The 20,527-nt window shown below is 41.5% G+C and overlaps 1 protein-coding gene across 3 annotated transcripts in view; it reads left to right on the top strand.

Moving 5' to 3' along the window:
- LOC124719980 (ankyrin-1-like) overlaps window positions 1-20,527 on the top strand; it is a 301,612-nt gene that overhangs the window by 209,420 nt on the left and 71,665 nt on the right. For 2 of the 3 annotated variants that reach the window (XM_047245205.1, XM_047245204.1), the window contains exon 1: window positions 14,563-15,612. The exons of the other annotated variant lie outside the window; for it this stretch is intronic. The gene's annotated coding sequence lies outside the window, so the exon portion shown is untranslated. Of the gene's footprint in view, window positions 1-14,562; window positions 15,613-20,527 lie in introns of those variants that run through there. 3 annotated transcript variants of the gene reach the window in all.

Genomic DNA, 20,527 nt, shown 5'->3' with positions numbered 1-20,527 from the left:
GAAAATATGCTATGGAGGATACTGTTAGACATGGCCAAAGAGGAATAACATGTCTATGTTGGACAATCCATGTTCACAGGAAGATCATAAAACATCTTTGGAAGAACTATGTTATCAGTGAATACATTTATAAATAAATACATCTTTGGAAGAACAGTGTTATCTGTGACCACAAGGTGTAAACAGTATGTTTGTAGAAGAAGAATATGATATCATTCGGAAAGGAATACCCACGTCGCATGCAGGTTTAAATGAGAAACACGTCCATATGTCATACATACCATGCTACAGAGAATTGCGAAAGTTTGCCATTAAAATATTTTTCGTTGTAACCAATATGTTGCAGAACACTATAGTGTCAGGCCTATGGCCTGAATGTCAAAGTTGATAGTGTAATGAATGAACATATTAGCAGCTCGAATTCGTGCAGTCGCTGCTAATTCAGTTCTAGCAAGATGAGAAGCCGAGATAACGTGCAGTACTGCACTGGTGTTAAGGATACGAATTACATTGGCACAAGGACGATAAAGATGCCCCATTTAATGATATATTAACAGAAAAAACAATGAATAAATTCTAGTGTCCGATTTCACCCTCGGCTTTGACCACAGAATGAGGATTCAGATGCACAGAATTTATTTTCTGTTGTCGATATACATTGCCACCGCGGACATATGATGGTGGGGCGGCGTAGGTTTCTCCATAAAACGACCTATAAATTTTGAATGCGGCCATATCGTTACTACAGATAGATTCCCTTCGTATGTGTTGTGTATTTGGGACAGGTGTTTTGTAGACACCTTATCAATTTGCATTTGATACCTAGAATAAATTATTCTCAGAGCTTTGATGAGCAAAATGAGCTGGCATCACGTCACAGCACCGTCACATCAGCTTGTAATTACACTGTCTCTCTCGTCATGTAACATCAAATCGCTTAGTCCGTGTCAGAGTGTAGTATTGCAACTGAGAAACTACGGTTATTAATGGCCGAACCAAACCTCATAATGTATGTTCTTGATCAGTTATGTTTGTTGAAATGCTAAGACGTGGAGCAATATTTCAAAACATCGACATTTCTGTGCTATGAAAAAGAGGGCGTCTGTTCTGTTATTGTCATACCTGAATAATTTGCTTCCAGATATCTCACATTCCTTGTGTTAAAACATCTAGTGGAAATAACTCTAAACATTTACAATTTGCCACGAAAACGAAGTACAATAATTCAATGAAGATTAAGAAGATGCAGAACCACAAGATCCACTACTATAAGACGAGCGAGCGCCGCAAAATAGGTTAACTTACGATGATAGCAGACGATGATACCGTCGACACTTCCTTCCCGGGAAACCTTGGCCTGCCGTGACGTGACGTGACGTGACGGTCTGTTGATGACTTGTCTGAAAGCCGCCATTTCAAATGCATTGTGGAATGTTATGACTTGACATTACACGACTTGACGGCCAACGTGAACTGGTCTTAAAAAGAGTCATCCCGAGATCATGTGACAATTTCAGTTTAATGTTGACAACATGCGTAGCCCGCGATGCACACTCCAGAGATTTTTCTACTCTGTGGCTTTGACCGACGTCATATCTGAGTCACAGACGCTACTTAGAGGCGTCATCTGAAGGCAATGAGGTTTATTCCTAAACCAGAGAATGCATCTCAGAAAAGAAAGATAATACACATACATACAATAACATCCCATTGCAGCTCACGCGATTAATTACATTGTTGAAATTGGGGTGACAGAAAAGAAAGTAACAACATAAAAAACATACATGCATTAAATAAATTATTATCACAGTTTACACGAGCAAGTGAAAGAACCATAGACGGCCTTCAAAGTCCACTGCAATATCACTCGTAGTAAACTCGTAATCTACATCTACATGCCGGCCGCTGTGGCCGAGTGGTTCTAGGTGCTTCAGTCCGGAGCCGCGCTGCTTCTAGTCGCAGGTTTGAATCCTGCCTCGGGCATGCATGTGTGTGATGTCCTTAGGTCAGTTAGGTTTAAGTAGTTCCTAAGTCTAGGGGACTGATGACCTCAGATGTCAAGTCCCATAGTGCTTAGAGCCCTCTACATCTACATGGACACTCTACAAATCACACTTACGTGCTTAGCAAAGGGTTCATCGAACCACCTTCACAATAATCCTCTATTATTCCAATCACGAACAGCGCGCGAAGAAACGAACACCTATATTTTTCCGAGCGAGTTCTGATTTCCTTATTTTATGATGATGATCGTTTCTCCAGATGGAGGTCGGCGTCAAAAAAATATTTTCGCATTTGGAGAAAAAACTTGGTGATCGAAATTTCGTGAGAAGTTTCTAGAACAACGAAAAACGCCTTATTTTTAATGATGTCCGCCCGAAATTCTGCATCACGTCTCTCCCCTATTTCTCGATAGTACAAAATGTACTGCTCTTCTTTCAACATTCCCGATGTAGTCCGTTAATTTTATCTGGTAGGGATCCCACCCCGCACAGCAGCGCTCCAAAAGCGGACAGACAAGCGTAGTGTAGGCAGTCTCTGTAGTCGATCTGTTGCATCTTCAGCCAGTAAAACGCAATCTTTGGTTCGCTTTCCCCCACAACATTTCCTGTGTGTTCTCTCCATTTTATGTTGTTCATAATTGTGATTCCTAGGTCTATCTATACCTGGATCCCGCTCCAGCTACTGCCAGTTCTGGGTGCTGACGAGTCCTCTCCATTTGTTTCGGTCCTCCCACCGCTTTTCTTCCTCCACAAGCTGCCAGGTCACACCTCTCCTTTCCACAGATATTCTCACTCCCGTTTTCCACCGTGTTCTTGGGCGCCCTCTAGGTCTTTTTCCATCCATCTTTAGTTCTTCCATAATTTTGGGGAGTCTCTGCCCACACACCCTCTTAACATGCTCGTACCATCTTAATCTCTTTTTTCTGTTTCTTCTCTCATGCATTCTTGTTTAAGGTCCTTTCTGATATCTACGTTCCTTACTCTGTCCATTCTTGTTTTTCCCTAAACTCCTCTGAGAAATTTCATTTCCCCTGCTTGCAGTTTGCTCCAGTCCCTTCCTGTCATTGTCCATGTTTCTCCTCCATAGGTAACAATAGGGAAGCAATAACTCTCATACATAAGGAGTTTTGCTTTTTCTGAAACTTCATTATTCCAAATCAGGTGTTTTATTGTTTAGTAGAAATTACTTCCCTTCTGTAACCTCCTATTAATTTCGTTTGTTATTCTTCCATCACTAGACATTTCACTCCCTAAATAAGTGAAACTGTCTACCATGTTGGGGGGTTCTCCATTCAAAGTAATATATCCATTGATCCCTCTGTCTCTTCCAAATACCATTACTTCACTCTTATCTTTATTTATTTTTAATCCATACCTTTTCATTATTTCCTTCCACACATCAAGTTGTAACTGTACATGTGCCTCTTTATCGCCCCATATTACCATATCATCTGCAAAAATAATCTTTCTGTCTTTTTCTTTTACCATATCTTTAACTGCCCTATTCATTTCTCCATCACAGCATTAAAAAGTGCAGTAGGTAGAATACTTCCTTGTTGAAGTCCTTGTCTTATTTCGAAGTATTCAGAGTTCCCTAATGATGTTCTAATTCTATAATTGTGCCCTTTGTACATTGTCTTCATTACATTAATTTATTCATCTTCTATATCTATTTTCTTCATTTCTTACCAGAGTCTTTCCCAGTTAACTGAGTCATATGCCTTTTCTATGTCGATAAAAACAATTATCACCCTTTTGTTACATTCCCAACTTTTTCCCATCAGTTGACAGATAGAAAATATTAGGTCGATTGTGCTTCTTCCTTTCCTAAACCCATGCTGTTCTGCACTCAGCTCCTTTTCTATCTTTCACTTATTCGATTTAGTAAAATTCTTTCAAAAATCTTGGCTATATGACTCATACATGTTATTCCTCTGTAGTTTTTACAAAGTCTTTTATTGCCATTTTTTAAGATGGGAACAACGCCTCCTCTTCTCCAATCATCAGGTACTTACTATTTTACACTTTGAAGGGTGCGTATTGTGCCACCACCTATCGGGTCTTCATGAAACTATGAGGGCTCAAGCGGAAGTATTCCACGATTCCCCACAACATATTCCTCATTTCTTTCAAGCAGAACTGGTGGAGGAAAACAAATGTGCTGCATTACTTACTTAATGCCTCTGGTTAACCCTAAATTACAAATACTGTAATTACTCCGAAAGTACTAACTAGATTTTGAAGAGCGAAATGCTGTAGACTTGGTCTCTTTCAGAACTACGATACTAACAGCAGAAACTACAACAGTCCTATTGCAAAAAGCTAAATTGATACCGATATCCCTGCGATTGATATAACTATGAAAACAGACTATACGTCGTTCACTGAAGCCTTTCTCACAGTATTTAATATGGGGCAAATCGTATTACAGTATCTTAAACGAGTCCAGAAATGTGACTTGTGGTGCTCAGCTGTATCACTGTGTGTCTTGGGATGAATGATCAGTGTGCTGCAGGTGGCTTCACTCGCTCTATGGCCGACTGTCGACAGCTCCAGATGTGAGCGATCCTTCGGTGATTGGAGGCAAAGTGACTCTGGCGCCGGAAGGCTGCGGCCTCTGTCATTTAATCACTAACACGTATTATGCACTTTGCTTTCAAATCCTCACGATACAAAAGACAACCAAAAAACCCAAGATCTGCGGAGTACATGACATTCCTTCAGAGTCACTAAGATGCTTGGCTACGCCAGCCAGGATAAAACATTCCCCCCTGGTGTGCAAGGTCAACATAGAGTTGTGTAGTTTCCTCTATTGGCACATCTGTTGCGAGTATAGAGGGACATCAGAGAGAAGGAACGTGCTTATGTCCACGGTCAGCAAGATAGTTGTCTTGCAGAGGGTGGGTAAAATAGAACTGTTGAACAAAATTGTTGTTTAATTTGTTGTTGGAGCTTCAACGATGTCAGATAGGAAGAGGATACGGAAAGAAATTGAACACCTTTGTTTCGAAATGGTGAGTCCTTATTGTGATATTACTTCCTTTTGTTCGTCTTCGGCCAATGTAAACAATTCAGCAGGGACACCTGTGTGGTCCTGATGAGCACAAACAATATACGAATACGTCTAAAATTAAATCCACCGGTTATTTCACCGTATAAAAGCCATTGTGCTTCTTCCGTATCTTGGCAAAATTTAACTGAAAATAACTTACAATTTGTGTGTTGCCATGAAAATAAATTTAACATGTTTTAATGGCATTTAACCAATGTCTTCTAACTGTTTTTTTTTCATTTCCTGGTTACCCCTGTCCCACCTACATACACACCTCCGTCCACACGACTGCTCTGCTATTCGCACTTAAGTGCCTGGCAGAGGACTCGCCGGACCGCCTCCGCACTCTGTCTGCACCGTGCCTTTCTCGAACACCACGTGGATAAAACGGCCACTTAAATGTGGTGTGTTGTCTCTTAGTTTACCACGGTGATAATTTCTCCCTGTGTAGGTGGGCGTCACCAAAATATTTTCGCCTATCATATCCGTGTCACTCTGGCCCAACATCGCGATAACACGAAATGAGCTGCCCTTCTCTCAAACTTTTCGGTGTCTTCCGTCAGTCCTATCTGGTAAGGGTCCTATACTGCACAGCAACACTCCAGAAGAGAACGGACGAGTTTCGTGTAGGCATTCTCTTCACAAGACCTGCTGCATCTTGTAAGTGTTCTGCCAATAAACGCCGACTTCAGTTAGCCTTCCCCGCAACATTATCGATGTGATCGTTCTAGTTTAAGTTGTTCGTAATTGTAATCTCTAGGCATTTAGGAGAATTGACGTCCTTCAGATTTGTGTGAGTTATCGTCTAACAGAAAACTACCGGATTCCTTTTAGTACTCGTGTGGATCGTGTCAACTGCCGCTTCTCGCATCAGACAGATATTTTGTACTTTGCAGCTTCGAGTGGCGAGAGTTTCAAATTGAAAACTTTTGTTTATCGTAACTTCACACAAAATGATTTTTTCCGATAGCGTGAGAGGTGTTGAATTCTTGGGCAGCATTTATACTTGCTTTGGGCTACATGCGGCTCGTGCGCTGTGCGCTGGACACCCCTGATGTAGATTAACGACAACAGTGGGCGCTGTAACACATTCTTTGGTAACGCCAGGTAGGACACCTGTTTTAGTCGATGATGTCTCGTCATTTACTGCGAACTGTGACCTTTCTGACAGGAAATCACGAATCCAGTCGCTCAACTTGGACGGTACTCCGTAGGCGTGCAGTTTGATTACAAACATAGTGTGTGTTCCAGAATCCTACAGCAAATCGACGTCACTGATGTGGGTCCGTAATTCAGTGGATTATTGCTGTTCCCCTTCTTGTGTACTGGTGTGACGTGTGCCACTTTTCGGCCTTTAGGTACGGGTCTCTCGTCGAGCAAGCGATTGTATACGATTGCTAAGTACGGGGCAGTTACATCTGGAGACTAATTGGTGTACAATCTGGACCTGAGGACCTGCCCTCATTAAGTGATTTAAACTGCTTAACTACTCTGAGGATCTGGACTTCAAAGTTTCTCATGTCTGCAGCTGTCATTGACTCTAATTCTGGAATACTTACTTCATCATCTTCGCTGAATTTGGGAAACCGCTTTTAGTGACTGTCATAGGAAACATCAGAATTCCTATCGCAGAGTGCGGGTGGTGGCTGTGTCTTTGCACTGGTGTACTTTTACTACGACCTGAACCTCTCTGATTTTCTGCCAGTTTTCGAGACACACTTTCGTTGTGGGAACTATTAGATTCATCTCGCTTAGAATTCCACGCTAAATATCCAGCTCCAGTAAGGACATTGCCAGTCACGATTTTGGGTTTTTTCTGTCTTGCGACGTCGGTACCACACTCGGTAGTTCTCATGCACCAAAGGCGTACCTGTCAAGTGAAGATGTCCATGACCCTAGAGGTATTAGAAAAGGAAGTTAGTCCTGAGTACACATTACATTTTTACCGTTTCTGTTTGATCAATGTAAACCGTACCTGGATCGTCTGATAAAGAATAGTGCCATCAAAAGGAAGTGAAGAAAGGCGGGAGAGAGGTCAGAGACATTACACCAAATAGCTAAAAGGGTTTTAACTAAGACGATACCTGAAAGTAACTCGTACAAAAACTTTATAATTCAGCCCCGTTAAAATCTCAAGCACTTTGGAATTACTATAAAGGTCCCCTAAAGCTTGGGAAACCTATATGGAATCGAGTGGAAAATCCCCTACTTATCCATGTCAAAGACGATGGAATACACAATATAACCGCGGGACCTGTGCGAAACACGCTCGCTGTTACAGTTTTAAATAATGTCAGTTTTTCGAATAAGTTTAGTCATTGGTGTAAGGGTAGTTGCGGGAACAAGAGGAAACATTTTTAAAAACTAACCGAACTACGTGAAATAATAATCGTGGATTATGTATGATACGTTCATGTTTCCAAAAATGTGTTTTGCATTCGGACTGTTTGTCCCGGTTTGTACGAGTGGCAGAGGTCAGGGACTGTCAGTGCATCCACGTTTCCTGTAACTTCCTCTCGAGAGACATTTTCAGTTACGGTGAGCACGTTAGATCATGGTGGCTCTAGGTAAATCAGAATTGAAGGTGGCAATGGCAGATATGTCTGTCGTTTCAGAAGGTATACTCGATTAGGAAAGTCAACTTGTACAATGGCAGATATAGCGGATAACTGCAGCGGCCACACACATTATCTGTGACAGTGCTGTATACAAACTGTCCAGTTAATAAGTGCTTTACAAGAAATAAAATTATTTTTGTAACAAGGTGGTATGAAGAGGGAGACTGTAATTCCTGTTTAATAACTTAGCTTCGTAGACTGTAAGTATGAAGCTAGCCATCCGCGATACCCTTTTGCGTGTGACAGTTGAAAGTCTCCTTTATGGTAAATTTTCCGCAAGTAGCAAAATTTTAGTGCAATACTAATATGGAATGACAGAAGCCGGTTAAAAAACTTTCTAACGATACCTCATTTACCCCTGTACGATTAGTATGTGTTGAGAAAAAGAGATGTTGGCTTGTCTACTAGTATGAAAAATAGGCCTTAATTTGAGGAAGAAATTTCTTAGGGTTTACGTTTGGAGCACAGTTTTATATGACCGTGAGACACGGACTGTCTTAAACCCAGAACAGAAGAGAATAGAAGCATGTAAGACGTGGTGCTACAGAAGAATGTTGATAATTAGGTGGACTGATGAGGTAAGGAATGAGGAGGTTCTCAGCAGAGTCGGCGAGGAAAGGAATATATGGAGAAAACAATGACAACAAGGAGGGACAGGATGGTAGGACAGCTGTTTAGACATGACGGAATAACTCGCACAGTGCTAGAGGGAGCTGTAGAGGGTAGAAACTGCAGAGGAAAACAGAGACTGGAGTACACCCAGCAAACAGTTGAGGACCTGGGCTGCCTGCGCTACTCTGAGGTGGAGAGGTTGGCGGACCGCATCAGACCAGTCAGAAGAGTGATGAGTGAAAAAGTAAATAAATAAAAGCTACGGAGTGTGGAGTAGTGGTGAAGAGAGCGATGATGATACTCAATGACAATGACTCAGAAACGTCAAGATGTGAAGGGGACGTCAGACAAGAAGTGATAACTGATTACAATGGTTCCGGTTCGGTAATTTCGTGGTCCACTAATTGCAGTGTAGCTAGGAGTAAATTCCGTTCGACAGGAAATTTAGATGTAAAAATTTCTTTGGAGATCCTGCACAATCACTTAATAGCAAAACTTTTTTATGACAGCTTGCTACAAAGATGGCGAGCAAGACGAACAAATGTGCTGAACAGTTCATAAACGCACACGCTGGACAAATTACAACAGCGATCGTGTGTTCGCAAATGGGTAGAAAAAAGTATTGGGAAATTGTAATCTTTATTCGATATCTTATTCCTCTCAGGGATTATTTAAAGACTGAATTTTGAAATGTACTATTTGAGGTTCCTTCATTTTACTGACAAGAGTGTTTATTCAAAATGACTCTTGTATTCCCGCTGAATTGTGTAGATACAGACCTGTCATTGATCATCTATAGAAAACATTTGAGGAGGCGTTTTACTCCCGGACATGAGTTATGCCATCATGAATCGCTGTTAATTGTGGAAAGGGCGGGACGTCTATCAATCTCGCTTTGATATTAAATAGTTTCGCTTGTGTAAAGCAGGTAGCGATTCTTTGTTACACTTTGTAACTTGCAGTGGAAAAGACATTGTGTTTAAGCCACAGTATAGTGAATATCCTCTAGTGTCTAAAGTCTTTGCTTCACCGATGTTTTAACAATGGATATACTTTGTCTACCGACAGGTTCTATATTATTAATGAGCGGTTCGATTTTCTCGTTTCTAAAAGCAGTGGCTGCATTGGAACTGTTAGTATTAATGGGAAGGAAGTGCTGACAGCTCTGAAGGAGGCAAAACTCGAGAGAGGTAAATGTAAGACCTCTTACAGAGGGAAGCTGATGGCAGTGCGGTGGCGAGACAGCAGAGACGTGTACACGCTTCCCCGTGTTTACAGCGGCGAGCTGCGGCAGACTGAGGAGATAAAAGTGCAGTGGAAACCTGGAGTGATCCTGGAATGCACGGACAGAACGGCTGGCGTTGATTCAGCTGACCAATACGGGACCAGTTATTCGGCCACGAGCAAACGTCTTAGAAAATATATATGCAGCGATTTGACCATTTCATGGACGTAGCAGCTCTGAATCCGTACCTGTTGTACAACCAACATGGTGCAAAATTCCGAAGAGTTGAGTTTCAAATGAACCTCACAGAAAGAGGCAGTATCGATGTCAGTTGATCCTCTCAGCATGGAACCTTGACAGGTGTCAGTGCCGACACGTCTGGTGGGACGACATCTTCCAGAATAACACACACAGTCTTTCGCGTAAAAGCAGGCGCCGACGCGAAAATGCCGTGTGTGTTGCCAGTCGGGAATAAGCGAGAAGAAAAGCACGTGTGTTTTGTGTAGAGTAAGAAGTTGGGGTTTGTGGAACACGATGCTTTGAACAGTATCATTCAAAATCTACTTTGTAATAAATTCGTTCGACAAAGCTGCACATACACTGATTCCACCAATACTATACTCCAGAATATCGAAACAAATACGAATTATATTTATTTTTATAAAAAGATCGTTATTGTGGAAAGCTGGAAACTATTTTCTAATAACAGTCGCCCAGTTTGAAAAAATCGCGCCAAAGCGCCGACCGAGGTGATTCTGTGACGTAACCTACAATTTACTCGTGAAGCAATAATTTGTATAACTGCACCTTGCTCCTCTTAAAGGAAGAGAACGTAAACACATATTTGAAGCATGAGAAAATATATCTCGTTTTCTCTCTGTTCCTGTCATGATGGACAGTCTCTTTGACACGTAACAATTTTATATGCAGCGTAATGATTCACAGATTCTTACACTTCTATCGATGTTCTAATAGACGAATATTTCTTTCAATGTAATTGTTTTTGCTTCAAGAGCGAATCTGTTGTAAGATTGTTGCCGTTTTTGGCAGAGATGTAGCAACAATTGTGGAATTGATGTGATCCGTGTTGGAAAAAGTTTCATTGTTTTTGATGTCTCATTACCACATTTGTGTGTTTTTCGTTTCATCAACAGTTGTGTTGGCTTATTTGGTACCTTACGTAACGCAGATACTGCATTCCATAGAAGTTTCCCATGTCTCGCGTTCATTGATCCGACTGGAGGTGTTGTGAACAAAACTTCACGTCGTCGAATAAATATACGACGTCTTTCTGCTGAAGGTCAAGTATTCCGCTGTTTACTAGCCTTTTTGATTCCCTTGTAAGAAAACGACATCCTTCATTAAATATCTGTTACTTACAAGAGAATCGTAAGTAAAACGTCCCGAAATGTACCATTTCATACCTCCCACGGTCCTTAGGAAATTCAAAGAAAAAATGAGGTGTAATGTTTTAGTTACTGCAGATTTTTACAGAATTACAGACGTTCCCTGTTGAAAAACTGTGTTAAAAATGAATATAAATGATACTATTCGCATTCCTCGTATATCGCATTCAGAACTGTAGCTTAGTGTCCGCTTGGAGCGCTGCTGTCAGGGGTGTATAGAGAGCGGGAAGGAGTGTCGGCAGTGTGTGTCGGACTGCGGCGACATTCACCACGAGGGGAGCAGAGGCGGGGGCCGCCCCCTTCACGCGGATGAGGCGCTTCTGTCTCCAGCTCTGCCTCTCTCCCTCCCTCCCCCCGCTTTCCCCGTCTCTGTCCATCTGCCTGTCTATATGTCTAGGTATCTGGAGGACGCAGCATGTTATCTCGGAAGGAGACTTACCAACAGGTGTGGGAGTAGCTTGAGACACGCCTCAGGGACGTGTGTAGCATGCACTGCTGTCCACGTCATATGCTAATGACCTTGGAGGCAATGTTAACAGTCAGGCCACACTTTGTGGAAATGATACATTCTCTATAATGAAGGAGTGTCTGAAAGAAGCTGTACAATTTTTTTATTCATCTCTTCACATGATTTCAAAGTAAAGCAGGATTTGACAAATTGCTTTAAGTGGGCAGAAATGGAAAATCGTGTGAAAGTGGTTCGACAAACACTCTGCCATCCACTTCAGTCTGTTTTGCAGAGAAGTTACGTACAAAATTTTGCACTTAAAAACACGTAGAAACGTCGTATTCTGTGGTTGTTGTAATATTAGCGAGTCACTTTTGAAATCAGTCAACTCATAAAGAGACCTGGGTGTGGCACACTGTGGTGATATAAAATGGAAATATCGCATAGTCTCAGTTGTAGGTAGGCTAGATTGCAGAGTGGACGAGACACTGGATGAACGCGGTGAGTCTACAAGGGAGACACCTTACGGAACACTCGTGTGGTCTATCGTAGACTATCGCACGGGTGTGTGGGACCCATTACAAAGAGAACTAACAGGGAATATTGAACGCGTACAGAGAAGGGTAGTGCGAATAGACAAAGTAGTGTTTGCGTGAAAGCCTGCTTACAGGAAATTCCAGAGCCAGCAGCGGGTGAGCAGGCCTCAGCCGGCGTGGGGACGTGTGCCCAAGTTCTGCGAGGGGCCCTCCCACACCCTCCCCCCCAAAACTCCCAGTCCCTCCTCCAACACAGCTCACATATCTCTGTGACGTTCAAAAGAATTCTAACTTCCGTCATTAACGCACTACCAGTGCATCAGCAGACTGTTACCGCAGGGGACCTACTGTCGTTGTAGGAAAATAGTTAATTGGAGAAGAAATCTTAATAGTTATGGTTATTACAAAATTGTTAATAATAAGACTGCTACGGGAATGCTTCCAATTCAATGAAATTCAAAACCAGGTAAGGTTCACAAATTTTGCTTCAATGTTTTCATCACTCGACTGTGCTCTCTGTGTTCACAAGTAATTAACTGAGTTGTAGGTTATAAACACAAAGGGTATACACAAAACATCTTTTCCTCGCTATTTGAAGAGCAAATTCATGAATAGTATCTTCAGAACTCAATTTTGGAACCACGCCGTGTTCTATTGACAACATGGCCGACACGCCGCTTCGGAAATAATTCTTGACGAGCTCTGAACGTGGAAAGCTTGTTTCAGCGGAGGCGACAGTTCCTGGCACGGCTGGCTAAATTATGTGGGCGATGTAAATCCCGTGAAGCGGGTTTGAAGCGTCATTCGAGTATTTCAGTATTAACGTAGGAGTTTTCACGTCATAGGGCGCCATTTCTCTGAGCAACAATGTCTTTCGAACTTTCACAATTTGTGTTTACACTTAGCTCTTTCTCAAGTTTTTTAGACAGCATTTTCAATTCTTCGTCCTGTATGTATTTTAAACTGTCTAGAGAAAACAAAAAGTCGAGTACTCCGGAATACTTAGCCATTTGGCGAAACCTCTCTTTCAAACTTTTTAACACTGTCTCAACGACAGCGTAGAAAAAATCGATCCTATTTGTCTCCTCTGAAGGTTGAGCTCTGCAAACCAAATCGTCACCTTCATAATCAAATTGCTTCGCCTTCTTGCCAGTTCTCCTTTCTCCAAATTTTGGTCAAGTCTGCGAAGTTTCAGTTATCTCTTTCGCTGTTAACTGCACATTAACGAAAACTCCTTCGCGGAAATTCCCAATAAACGTAACTAGACTTTCGAGAGATTTAGTTGCTACTTTCACGTCAACGTTTGCGGCTTGAACTGCCTTAATTGTTGCGCTAATGGCAAAGACAAGGCCATACTATACGACAACGCCTACAATAAACTCGAAGCTTTTCAAATCGTCCACAGCAAACGAGTGAGCTGCGCTCTTTGTTTTCGATTCAACAGCGCCGTCGCTCACCTCAGGAAGGGCGCCTCTGACTTCTCTCGTCTGGCACTTTAACAGCTTTTACACTCTACACCCTACTTTGAATCTGAAAGATTCATCGCTGTTAAAGCTGGCCCCCTGTACAATAAGATTTCCCATCTCTGAGTGGACGCACTGAAAATAACGTATATTCTTTAAATTACACCAGAAAATGTGACTGCTTTTGCAGTAGATTACGCCGCATCTGATTACACAAGATTAAGACTGTGACTGGCACATGGCATATAAAATGCTCTTGGTTTGCACCTTGATATTCTGGCTTGAACACCACTTGCATCACCTTTCATATTCGATAACTTTGACCTCTGCAGTCATGAATATCGAGTCCTAGTTCATCTAGTATCGAGAAAACGGTTTCAGTCAAACTTTCTCCTGTTGCTGAAGTGACGTTCAGGAAGTCGTGGAAGTGTTCTTCTACAGTCGCTGCGTCTTCTGATAAATTTAGAGACCTAACAATCAATGTCATTTGTTCCTTGTGGCACGTATCAGGAGTACAATCAAGCATGTCAGAAAATTATTTACTTTCGATTACAGAATTAACAACGCTGTTTTTTACTTTGTTGGCAAGCAGATTTATGAGTTCATTTTGAATGTTTTTTTCCAAGAAAATGGTCATGACTTACTTGAGCCTTTACCCACCTCTAATGTTCCTGCAAAACGGGGTCAAATTCTGCTGTCTTTCGATCAAACCAAGAAAACTACCATTATTTCCTTGATAGAGCTTGTCGCTGCCTCCCTTTAAGGCAATATTACTTTGAACTAGGTACCTGATGGTGAGTATAATTCATATTAGAACCTGACGCTAATGTTCTTTCTCTTTTTCCAGTAGTTCAAGGTCAGTATGATCAACACCACTTTATTGTTTCAAATTAACTCGCATTCTACCCACTTTCTTGTACTGTTTATGTTGTTAAATTATTATTCATGCTCTTGAAGCCGATTTCCTAAATGAACCCAGTCACAGAGTCCATCACCTGATAGCTTGTTTGAAGGAAATCGAATATGTTTACAATAAAAAAACAAAGAACTTTGTCGGTAGGTTTCGAATACTTAAGCCATTTACGATCATAGTTTTTCTCAATTTAGTAAACTTCTTATGTTAAAAATGAGTTGAAACATTTTTTCCATTCTCGTTTAAAGGATACTCAAAACTTACAATGTTATTAGGGCCTTTATGTAAAATTTCATTTATCTTTGTGGATGTTAAGCTATTAGGCCAAGTGCCTGGGTCCAAACTCGTGATTGCTTCACAACTGCTAGCAGTAGGCCTACCCGCATGTGGGACAGCTGGGGGTCCGTGTTCCAGTGCTTGTGTTCACTTGCATCTGAAGCACCACACGATGAGAGGCTGCTGTTAACGACATGGCCTTTTAAGCACGCTTGAGTCTCACTGTCTGACGTTGTTGGTCGGAGAAATTTTCCGGAAGCGCCTTTTTGTGAGTTCAAAAACTGTTCAGTTGTAGCTTTTTCTTGATCTTTTGAATACATGAATCGTATCTTTTAAATCTGTTCCTTTCAGGAAAGGTTTCCCTGTTGGCACTTTGAAATCCACAGGACAGGGAAAAACACTGTATCTTCACACACACAGCGCACACACAACACGTGAAGTGGGAATGTGCGGCAGGCATATGTATCAACTGACGAGAATAAAACAATCATTCTGTGGGAACACCTTCTGACGGGTAGAATGTAATGCTTGATTGTTATCCACAGCAATGACTAGAAATGGCGCGGAGAGGCAGCGAGCAGCAATGAATCGAATCGACGCATGGGCAGCGGCCGTGTGTTGGCAGCACAGCCGCTGGTTCCCTCGACTCCGGTGCGGGCATAATTTTCTGAGAAGTACTCCAGTGGCCACAGCAGTGTCACAGTGAGCGTAGAATTGGATTACATTAAGTGAAAAGTACTTTCACAAACATGTTACTTTATTTTTTTCAGCTTGTCCGCAATAACAAAATTAGGACGACCGTCTTCGTATTACATTCGCATGTTCTGCGCAGGGTCCCTGGAAGCGCTGCCCCCTGTGAGGCCCCCGTAGCAGGCTGCAGTTGGTACCTGCCGGCCTCGCAGCCGTTGGCAGCACTGACTGCGTGCCACAGCCCTGCCGCTTCAGGCGTCTGTCGCATTTGTAGCCAGTCGTGTCCAGTGTGACGTTCTGCGTTGGGATTTCGTGCTGCTGCTGCTGCTGCGCCGAGAATTTCTCCTGCTACACCCACACCCTTAATAAGGTAAGGACGACTGTTTTCATGCGTTCCTGTAGTGTTGAATTATTTTCTTTGTTTTCATTTGGTTTGTTTTTCCAAAGTCACGGTAGCTGTAAGGTCTCATTTAGGTTCACTATGGAGACTACAGCGTATAAAGCAAACCGCGTTCGGTTATTACGCTCTCAGAATACTAACGAATTTCGTATTACAAATCTTGTTACTTTAAAGTCCTACCGACATTCCTATTAATTCTACTGTTCTACGGACTTTAGGCATGAGTGAAAAGCATAGGCTCGGACGAGATTTGTACTCGTATTCGCGCCATTTTGTTCAATTTTTTTCCCCCGAAATATAGGTTCGTATTTGTACACGTGTGATCCATAAAAGGATTATTGTGCGTGTTAGGAATAACGGAACAGAATGACGGAACACTGCTTCTGCAAGTAGATAAGATGCTATGGCAACTTCGACTGTTGAGGAATTAAACAATTACTTTACGTCAGGATACTGCGTAGACCTTGGGACAGTCTGATCCTATTCCTAATGGTTTGAAATCAAACCAAGCTGGACGCATTTTGACAGTTCCATAGTGGAGCATTGAATCAGATATTTCCCGAAGCAGTCGGCTCCACGAAAACTGCCGAATTTAGTACAACTAATCTGTTCGCGTCTTTCCCCCAGTCCTGCATTAGCAATCGTCAGCACGTTAAGTCACGCAAATGTGTTTTAATACAGAACGCTGTTCCATTGAATTTCGATATCTTCACTTTTCTAGAGTAATGTTTTTGGTGACAAGGTAGTCTGTTGGGTAGTCAGTAAGACAGATAATGTTACCCTCCATTTCGTCTTTGTTCTATATGTGTGAGTGCAGAAATTACTGAATTAGTACGTTGACCTAAAATTGATCCTCTTGCTAGAAAAGTTGTCAAAATTCCCGGCGTTAGGGACTTAGTCTTCACTTCTGTTAATAATCGTGCATCTCCAGGCAGTGACTGTGCCGTACACTTACAAAAAAAGTAGTCGGTTTTCTGATAAGGGGGTATCTGGACGAGTGAAGCAGTATCCCACGTAATGGACCAGTACTGAAACACTTTGGCAGTAAAACCAGCCATCCTCAGAATCTTTTCTGATAAGTGTTTGTCATTGCTCAGAACGATATCAAGATACAGAGTATCAGCTACAAATCTCACTGCAGAACTCAACTATTATATATATTCTTGATGGAACAGTCCATAGCTGTACTTTCGGTTCATAGCGTGCACGTCGGACACTACGAACAGGCAGTTCACCTGTGGACTGTTCCATCAAAAAATAAGCTGGGAGAAACTGAAGATTCACACACATGTTCCTGTCAAACCAAACGGGTGCTGCTGAGTAATACTTTATTAGGACAAATGAAGAATTATTCAAGTGTTGCGGCCTTTAAGAAGAACGCATTGTTACATCTGTAGTTGCCTACAGTATGAAGGGTGTTGCTGTTGCGTAGAGAAAGGAAAACACAGTTTATATCACAGAAAGCGGATCTCTTGTCATTAGTACGTTGGGAGTAATTTCATCGTCTTTTGTGTAAGTAAATGAAAAATAGCAATGCAGGTGGTTGTAGACAAACTTCCACAAAGAGGGGCTGATACGATAGCCACCTCCCTGAAATATGGCTTGTGTTGACAAATTGGTCTGCATACATACATACGTACATACATTGATCCTTGTTGCATAGAGCATTAATACATTTCGTAACGATGTGGGATGTTTTCTTTGCACAAAATAGTAAATATTTTTATAGTTAATACTTCATGTTTAAAAATTCATCTATTGAGTAGGAGTTGTCATTCAGGAATACTTTTATTTTCTTTTAAATGTTGGTTAGATATCTGCCGGATTTTTAATGCTATTTGGTAAATGACCAAATACTTTTGTGGCAACATAATTCACACCTTTTTGTGACAAAGTGAGATTTAATCCAGAGTAGTGAAGATAATGGTTTCTTCTAGTGTTGTAGCTATGCACTTCGCTGTTACTTTTGAATTGGGGTGGGTCATTAATGACAAATCTCATAAATGAATATATGTATGTCGAAGGTACTGTGAATATCTCAAGTTCATTAAATAAACGTCCACAAGGTGATCTTCGGTGGGCTCCAGCTGTTAGCCTGATCACACCCTTCTGTGCTATGAATACTTTTCCTCTTAGTGACGAATTGCCCCCGAATACGATACCATGTGTAAGCAGTGAATGAAAATAGGCATAGTAGGCTAATTTAATGATGTTCATCACCAATATTTTGCAATAACCGCAGTAGCGTAAGTAGCTCAACCTATTTCAGCAGATCATCGATGTTTTTTCAAATTCAATTTCTCATCAGTGTACACATCCAGAAATTTTGAATACCCTGCCTTAGCAACAGACTTGCGTTCATAGCCTATATTTATCAATGTTTTTATGCCATTTACTGCACAGAATTGTATACACTGTTTTTTCTTAAAATTTAATGAGTGTCCACTTGCAGAGAACCACTTAGTAATTTTGTGAAAGACATTAGTTACAATTTCCTTGGGTGTGATTACTGTACTTGTATCATTAGCAAAAAGAACTAGCTTTGCATCTTCATGAATACAGAGTGGCGAGTCATTAATGTATATTAAGACCAATAAGGAAACAGACTGAACTCTGTGGGACACCGTTCTTGATACCTCCCCAGTTAAAGGACTCCGCTGGTTTTCGCAGACTATTTGTACTGTTAATTTGAGCCTTCTGCTTTCTTCCAGTTAAATATGAATTAAACCATTCGTGCACTGTCCCACTCATGACACAATACTTAAGCTTGTCTAGAAGAAATTCATGATTCACACCATCAAAAGCCTTTGAGAGGTCACAAAATATTCCAATGGATGAAGTTCGGTTATTCAGTGCATTTAATATTTGATCAGTGAAAGCAAATATATAGCATTTTCTGTTGAAAAGTCTTTCTGAAAACCAAACTGACATTTAATTAGTATGTCATTTTTACAGATAAGAGATTCTGCTCCTGAAGAATTTTGGATAAAGATGTCAGGACTAAGACTGGGTGGTAGTTGTTAGCATCAGACCTATCCCCCTTTTTTATGCCGTTGTTGAACAACAGCGTATTTCAGTCTATCTGGAAAAATTCATATGTGGCTGAGAATCCTACTTATTTGTTGGAACAAGCTTTCAGTACTCCGTAGCACAGCAAGAGGTGTAGGTTGGTGTGGAATAAGAAGATACGGCTGAGAGACGGATAAGAGCATAAATGTGAATGCGAAATAAAGGGTGGGGCTACGGGGTTCGTATGTAGCATGTACTTAATCATAAGAGCAAACCAGATGCAAACAAACGAAAGTGTGATGATTGGTCAGCAGCCGTAGCTCTCTTACCACTGGTGGTGCTCCGCTCTTGGAAGTAGGTCCAACTTAAGTGTTCGATAGCTTATTACTATGTCAGTGTGGAAGAACCTTTCAGACATTCTGACGTATTAACAGCCATCAACGTCTATCTTAATCGTACTTTACCTACGTAACTTTTATCTTAAAAATTGTGTACAGTCACAGTCCCTGTAACGAGTACTTGTGCTCTTTCTCGCTGTTCATACGTACCGCGAAAATGGACGACACTGCTTCCTGCTCCGTAGTGAAACACGCGCATGGAACACCTTTAATGGGGAGAAACAAGTAGTTAATGTTCACAAGATTACAGACAAAAATCAGCTGTTGACTTTTTTTCGAGTAGGACCATGTATCAGAAATAAGGGAGGTGTTAACTACATGCGTGGCGTGATGGACAGGGTCGTAGACTGACCATCGTGTGTGCCGGCGGGCGGTGGTTCTACACTCCACGTGGTGCGAAATTTTCTTTGTTAGGTTTGAATACCTAAAGCATATAAATATGAAACTCATCACATCTACATATACATCTATATGGTTACTCTGCAATTCACACTTAAGTGTCTGGCAGAGGGTTTATCGAACCATTTTCATACTACTTCTCTACCATTCCACTCTCGAATGGCGCGTGCGAAAAAGGAACACTATATCTTTCCGTTCGAGCTCTGCTTTCTCTTATTTTAATATCATGATCATTTCTTCCTACGTAGTTGGGTGTCGACAAAATATTTACACATTCAGGAGAGAAAGTTGGAGATTGAAATTTCGTAAATAGATCTCTCCTCAATCAAGACTGCCTTTGATTCAGTGACTCTCACCCCAACTCGCGTATCATATCAGTTACACTCTCACCCCTATTTCGCGATAACACGAAATGAGCTGCCCTTCCTTGAACTTTTTTCGATGTCCTCCGTCAATTCTACCTGGTAAGGATCCCATACCGCGCAGCAATATTCCAGCAGAGGATGGACAAGTGTGATGTAGGCTGTCTCTTTAGTGTGACCTGTTCTGCCAACAAAGCGCAGTCTTTGTTTCGCCTTCCCCACAATATTATCTATGTGATATTTCCAATTTAAGTTGCTCGTAATTGTAATTCCTAGGTATTTAGTCGAATTGACAGCCCTAAGATTTGTGCGATTTATCGTATACCCAAAATTACTCGGATCTCTTTTAGTACCCATGTGGATGACCTCCCACTTTTCTTTTGCTTAGTGCCAATTGACACTTTTCGCACCATACAGAAATTCTCTCTAGGTCATTTTGTAGTTGGAATTGATCGTCTAATGACTTTACAAGACTGTAAATTACAGCGTCATCTGCAAACAGTCTAAGGGGGCTGCTCAGATATCTCCTAGATAAAGTATGTAAATCAGGAACAGCAGAGGCCCTATGACACTACCTTGCGGAACGCCTGATATCACTTCTGTTCTACTCTATGATTTCCGTCTATCGCCACGAACTGTGACCTCTCTCGGAGAGGAAATCACGAATCCAATCACACAACTGAGACGATACTCCATATGCACGCAATTTAATACTCG

Source organism: Schistocerca piceifrons, chromosome 11, assembly GCF_021461385.2.
Source record: "Schistocerca piceifrons isolate TAMUIC-IGC-003096 chromosome 11, iqSchPice1.1, whole genome shotgun sequence".
In the NCBI taxonomy this organism is placed as follows: domain Eukaryota; kingdom Metazoa; phylum Arthropoda; class Insecta; order Orthoptera; family Acrididae; genus Schistocerca; species Schistocerca piceifrons.
Note: the sequence above shows the minus strand (reverse complement) of the source record. Positions and strands in the feature narration are given on the sequence as shown.